The sequence below is a fragment of the Chinchilla lanigera genome, unplaced genomic scaffold (genome assembly GCF_000276665.1).
Source record: "Chinchilla lanigera isolate Chin_1 unplaced genomic scaffold, ChiLan1.0 scaffold00073, whole genome shotgun sequence".
Classification (NCBI taxonomy): Eukaryota; Metazoa; Chordata; class Mammalia; order Rodentia; family Chinchillidae; genus Chinchilla; species Chinchilla lanigera.
In genome coordinates this window covers 1,289,375-1,296,446 of record NW_004955474.1, presented here as the reverse complement: position 1 = coordinate 1,296,446, position 7,072 = coordinate 1,289,375, and the positions used below count along the sequence as shown (strand labels likewise).

At 42.1% G+C, this 7,072-nt stretch overlaps 1 pseudogene; it reads right to left on the bottom strand.

The window, feature by feature from the left end:
* Positions 1 to 6,327: 6,327 nt before the first annotated feature.
* LOC102027843 overlaps positions 6,328 to 7,072 on the bottom strand; it is a 10,529-nt pseudogene continuing 9,784 nt past the window's right edge.

Below are 7,072 nucleotides of genomic sequence, written 5' to 3'. Positions count from 1 at the left end.
GGTCAGGGAGCACCTGTCCAGGAGATGGCTTTTGAGTCCTGAAGCAGTGGTTGCGCAAATGCTTCCTGTTGAGGCCTGGCGTACTGCTCTGTTCAGGCTAACTCACTCAGTCCCACCCTAACCCCGTGAGAAAGTCTGTTGCTTCCTCTCCACCAAGGAAAAGTGGACGGCGGGAGCCTTTGGAGCCACAGCCAGGACCCACTGCTGGTAACTGATGGTGCCACGTGGGAGCCGAGGTGACTTAGCTGCAGGACCTATGCTTTTATCACCAGAGAGACCCTTGCTATGCTCTGAGATCTGGGGAAGCAAGGGAGCTGCCACCAAGAGCAGAAAGCAGTTGAGTTAGGCAGAGGAAGAGTGAGTACAAAGTTCCTGAGGGAAAGACGATTGTGGAGCCCGAGGGGCAGAGCAAAGAGCAGTGCAGCGGGAGCAGAGTGCACATGGGCAGCAGGGTGAGTGCCGGGAGCAGCATATATGGCGCGTGGCTGTGTGGCTCTTAGCTAGGGGTTAGGATGGAATTCTAAGGGAAGCTGCTGAAAGGCCCTAAGGAAGGAAGCAGTTTTGCCTTGAGACCAATCAAGAGGGCCCCTGTGCCAGGCTCCGTGCTCAGGGGGGCCTCTCATATCTCATATGTCTCACACACACCATGGCACATGGCACATACACATGAGACATGCACACGCATGCACGTATGAGAGGCTGGTTCTTCAGGTTCTAGGCATTGCTTTACAGGGAAAATTACTAATACTGTATGTGACTAAATTAAAATGTTCTATACTTTCTGCAAAACTATCATTGTCATATACAACCTCATTAAAACTGAAACATGGTACATGAAATCAGGTTTATTTTTAAAATCTACATGTTGATTTGAGAAGTTTTGGACAGTTCTGTTTCCTACTGTCTCAGTAGGAGAAAATTACTCCAAGCTGATATTAAAAGGAAAAAAAACCCCAAACAAACCCCAAACTAGAAGTAGAGTAACCAAGACAGGACATATACTTTGACAGTACTATCGCTGAAAAATGAATTATGTGAAAATCATGATGGGAACAATATAATTATTGATTTTACTGAAATGAAGGCAGTAAAAGCAAATTTTATCCCATAAACACGTAAGAATTTATGAGTTCTGTAAACTTTTAGTTTATTACTCATCTAATGCTGGGCCGCTCACAGATCACTCAGATGTGTATCATAACAGTCGAATGAAGCCATCTTTGGTATGTTGCCAACTTTTAATCAAATACCTGTCTTTGATTTTGTTTTTGTACATATGCATTTGTCAAACCAGGAGGGTGGGATAGATGTCATTTAACAGGCTATTCACTTGACCTATCAATTTAAATATTGAAATGCACCAGGGGTGTTTCCCACATCCCTCTGCCCGGGTCCTGAAGATGTAACAAATAGTCCCTAGGAAGGGATATGGTCTGGTCAATGTTTTTAAAAGATGAGGAAACCCAGCAAAGCTGTAGTCATTTCGAAAAATGGTATCATCTAATTTCTATTTTTAAAAGATGAGAAAAACAACAAAGCTCTACTTATGTCTGAAACACAAAAAATTTTAAAAGTCTTTCATTCGTGAAGTTGTTTTTCTTAAAAACTCAGACTAGATGTTTTAGTATGAGGAAGAAGACACAGGGACTTTAAATTCATCTTTGCCCCACTGAACGTCAAGCAGCTATTCTTGGATGCTGAAAGCCAGTACCAACTCTGCCCGTAACCAAAGCAGTGGCCCTAGTCCTGCCCATTCGAGATACCTGTGGAGCTTTTAGGGCACACTGAGGCTGGCCGGGCCCAGAGAGGTGAGTTACTTGGTCAGCCTGGGTCTCTTGGTTTTGGGAGGGCTCCTGCCCGATTCTAATGTGAGGGCAGGGTTGAGGACCTTTGCTCCGGCAGCTCCTTGGCCTTAAACTCTCTTCTCTTTACTTGGTGATTTCAGTTACCACCCCTCCATTTTTTTCTCATTTAGGCTTTCCGGTAGGCATCACCTCTTTATTCCCCTGGCAATTTTCTTTCTTTAACTGATACACAGGAAATTATTATCGTTTTAGGGGACTATGATTGAGATAACTTAGAAATATAATAAAATCATATGAACACACATGAGTTAAAATAGAACTGATTCAATCAGGAGGCAATGTCAGTGAGATTTGAACCTGTAACCTTTTGTCCTAGTCTCAGGAGATGACATATGAAATGATTAAAATATTATGGGGCAGCGAAAACACATAATGTATATTTATAGCTGGATTTATGTTACCCACAAGATGCTATGCACAGAATCTGAACACTAACATGTGGCCACTCCTGCTGAGGTATCTCTGAGTACATTTACTGCTGGGCTCAGGACAAAGTCCATCTCCCAGCTCTGCAGCAGGCAGGCTGAGATAACGATGCTGTGATGGACCGTGAGCACCTGACTCCACCAACCAGGTGAGGCCCAGCGAACAGGGAGCTGGCGGGAAGTCTGCTCACGAGAGCGCACCATAAAACTGCTTTCTAGAGACCTTTGGTAAAATATAGTTGCTGCTAATGTGGCTGCTGCCCAGATTTCAGGCTGAGCAGCACCCTTTTATGATCAGAGGCAATAATTCCCCTTTATTAAGATGAACAGTAAATCTTCTCAAAAGACAAACTCAGAAAGCTTCAGAGTGCAAGAGGGCCTGTTGGGGAGAAGTCTCTCTCAGATCCCAACTCACTGTTTCCAGGGTTAGGCAGGTTTCCCATCCCTTGAGCCTTCCCAGCAGTTGCCACTAACTTTTTGACATTTTTCTGTTTCACGGAACCCTTTCATTCTGTTTCTTCATGTGTGTTATTTTTTTTTCCTTTCTGGAAGTCTTTCCATCCCTGCCACCACTATCATAGTCCAAACTACCATCCTCCCCTGCCACAACTGCTTTATTCTGTCCTTGACCCCTTTAATCTGTTCTCTACAGTCCACTGGCATGATCTTTCTTCCCTGTAAATATATTGTGGAACTGCTCAACCTAACCATCTCAGTTATTGCTCATTGTTCAGGGGTTAAAGTTCAGTCCCCATGGAGAGCTGGCCAGGTGCTTCCCAGCCAGTCCCCTGCCTATGTCTACCACCTGCTCTGTTCCATCCTGATCCCTACCCTCTACTTCCAGTCTCCTTTCCAGTTGAAGGTGATCCACTAACCTCCTGCAGCAGAAGGATGTAAATGCTTGTTCAATCCGATTCCTACATTCCATTCATTGCCGAGAGCATCAGAATCTCTGGGAGCGGGCAGGGGAGTCTTCTAAGTGCCAGTTTGAGGACTACTTGCCAGGCCATTAACAGTGCTGATAGAGGCAAATGCAAAACCACCTGGGTTGCAATGGATGTATCACGGGTGGTTTCAAAGTCCAGAGAGGATAGGTTGGGTAGGGATATTGCTTGGTCTTTGGGGCTGCCGTGTCTGACATTAACACATTTAGAAATCCGAAAACACTTGGGATGGCCTTGAGTACCTTCTTTTAAAATATAAACTACCTTAGAAGTATAGCATGCAAAGAATTTAACTGAGACCTGTAGAGATTTGGTGAAATCAAGATAGAACTTAGAGTTAGGAGTATGGTTGGAATTTGCCTTGCCGACATTTCAGTACTGAGCAAGTTATTTTCACCTCCTGAGCTGTAATTCCCTCATCTGTAAAATGGACTTATAATAATGGTAAGTCTCAGTGAAGTGAAGAAATGTTAAGTATTAGCACCCAAGTAGGTGGTCTGTCTCCTGCTTGGACACGATTAAAGAGGAAGGCAATGGATCTAGGGATGGAAAGGGATGTGTTACTTTGCATTCAGAAAGAATTTAGAAACAACTTTCAATGAAAACATGATATGCAGGAATATGTGGGATATAAAACTAAAGAAGCACTTAGAACTAAAGGTGTAGCACTAAAATTGAAAACACTTGCCTTCAGAATTACACTGTTAATAATAACTCAGGAGATAAAGTGGGGGGAAACACTGTAGAGCATATACTAGACAAATGACTTGTAGCTGTAATATATAAAAAAGGCCATAAGTGAAGAGTTAGAAGGCAAATAGCCCTACACAAATGGGGAAAAGGTTATAACAAGCTCTTCACCAGTGTAGATGTGTGGATGGCTAATAAGCAATGAAATGATTCTCAGTATCTTTAGTTACTATGGAAACACAGACTGAAACATTGTGACATGTAAACGCTAAAGTTGAAAAGGTGGACCACACCAAGTGTTGGAAAAGATGTCAGTCAACCAGAATGCCCATCCAATGATAGTGGGAAGGCAAAATAATGCAATCACTTTGGGAAACAGTTTGGAAGTTTCTGAAAGTGTTAACCATATACCATAATACCTAGGTGTTCAAGGCTTAGATATTTTCCCAAGAGGAATGAAAGCATACATCCACACAAAAACTTGCGCATGAATGTTCATAGTCACTTTATTTTAATGCCTCAAACCTCAAACAACATCAACATGTGAAAAGAGAAACAATTGTGATCTGTCAATATAATGTCATAAACTGGTCAATAAAAAATGAATCTCATAATAATTATGCTATATGAAAGAAGTAAGGTATAGAAAGAGTATACACTACATGATTCCATCTAAGTGGGATTCTAGGGAATATAAACCAATATCAGTGACAGAAATCAGATCAGTAGGTGCTTGGCCATAGGATGAAGAGGGGAGGACAGGATGGGTACAAAAAACTTCTAGGGGTGATGGTTGTGTTTATTATCTGGGCTGGGACGATAGTCTGATGAGTGAATCCATATGTCAACTCATCAAATTGTGTGCTATAAATATGTAGTTTATTGTGTGCCTATTATATCTCAATAAAGCTATTAAATATGAGATGAGCTTGTATTTGAGAGTAGTATGTTCTGAATAAGTTCCAACTCTGCTACTAATTTGTACTTTGTCTTAATCAAGAGACTAGGTTCTTTAGGGAGAAAAGAAGTTTGTGTAGCTCACTGTTCTGGAGGCCCAGGAGCATGGTGCTGGTGGGAGGTGCTGGCCGGGACACTGGCAAAGGCCTCCTGGCAGGTGGCCTCAGGGGTGAGACACAGGTGTAAGAAAGAGGTTATGGGTAGGAGAGGCACCAGGGACCAGGGAAGGACCAGATCTGGTCTTCTACAGCAACTCTCTTTAAATCTCAGTTTCCTCAGGTATAAAATGGGATTTGGGTCATTAGAATTAGGGGAAGGAAAAAAAAAAAGAATTAGAGGAAGCAAAAGAATCTTGTTGATTGTTAAGTGCCACCACTCAAACCGGTGGTTCTTGTCTCTGTCTGGGTTCCTGGCTGTAAGAGAAGAGGGTGGAAAGAGCAGGGTAAAGAATCCAGAAGAAGCAGGCGTAGGAACTTAGGAATGAAGGCCTGTCTCACATCCTTTGAGCTTTGTCACTTTAGCTCTCCTTTGGTGGCAAATTAACCTAAACTGAAAGATTCCTTGGAGCTGTATTTCCTCAAAAGACTCACGGGGTCAACCACAGTGATTTCTAACTTGGGGGAGAGGTTTGAAGGGAACTTTTTTTGCTCCATCTCTGTCCGATTTCATAGTCTCTCTCATTCCTCTTCAAAGTGTTTTATGACAGAGAAAACAGAATGTTTTAACCATGCTGATCCCTGGGCTGTGAGCTGTTACTTCAGATGTCGGGTATAAAAGCTGGTTTCAGTAAACGTGATTTGACTTCTGCTATACCTAAATTGATGGGATTCTCTGTCTCTCTGTCTGTATTTTTTTTCTATCTGCCCTGAATTCCAGTGGCTATGCTCATTATCCATTCAAAATTACCCATAAAATTATTGTTGTTTTTTTTAAAGAATGTTGTCATACTTCTTAGCCTAAAGAAAATTGAATTTAAATTTCTGTTCCATTGCATGACAGATAAACCTGACTTCTCTTGAGATTTGTTTGTATTTCTGATATTCAGCAAGAATGTATGAGACCATGCAGAAAGATTTAAAATAATTCCCAAGGACTTGGAATAATGCAAATAGAACAGCTATGAGAAAGCCTATGAAGTCAATGGCAAATGGATTATCTGTGCAAAGTTGAAATAGCTCTGAGACCAATGAAAACTGACTGTAATTTGATAGAAGCCTCTAAGAGATGTACTAAAAAGGGTATTGAATCCCTTGTCACTGAGAAACAATATTAGCCACTGAAGAATAAAAGGTAGCGTGTCAGAGGCAAAGGCTGCCTATGCCCATTTTAACTCGGTGTTACGTGAAAATTCCTTATTTGGGCAAGGAGCAATTTTGGTCTACTAGTGTGTGAGATATTTCATAATTTAAAAAAATCAGTTGTTTAACTAGGTTCTTGGTAAGAAATTTAGAACACCAACCTGTGAGGGTAAATTTCATTTGTCAGAGCAAAAACAGATTGCATGTAGCCCCAGAGCCGAGCAATAGCTTTGATTTTTGGTGAAGTCTGTGAGTGCATTGCTTTCTGATCAACCTTGGGCTGCTCTCAAATCTGGTATCTCTCTCGGTATCCTAAGATCTCACCCTCCTGGTGTCTGGGCTTCTCCAGCTGCTTCTTCCTGAAGTAAGCATCTGTGAGGTGTTTGGGGACTTTCATGTTGCTGATATCGATTTTTGTGGCGGTGGCAGTGACAAATATCTGGCGTGTTCTACGCCGAGGAACGTGATTAAGGTTAAGACGTCGGGTCACAAGTAGCAAGCCACTTGCCAACTGCTCCAGAAAACCACTGTTTTGCCTCTGAGGTGCCCAGTGAGGGTGATTGTGATGGTCCCAGGAGTGAGGGGAGCTCGTGGTTCCTTTGCACACTGACTGAGGGATTTTTCTCCAGTAGGGTAGTGTCTAGGCATTTTGTGAAGCTTAACCACCTGGGTACCACCTTTTCAATTTGATGTGGTCTCATATGTTGATTCTTGCTATTATTCTGGCTATTATTTCCCATATTATGCTGACTTTAATTGCTATTCAGGAAATCTTTGCCTGTACCTATGGTGTCAGGTGTTTCCCCCATTTTTTTTTTTTTCAGTTTCAAAGTTTCAGGGCTCATACATTGTTCTTCAATTCATTTTGAACTGATTTTCATACAGGGTGAGAT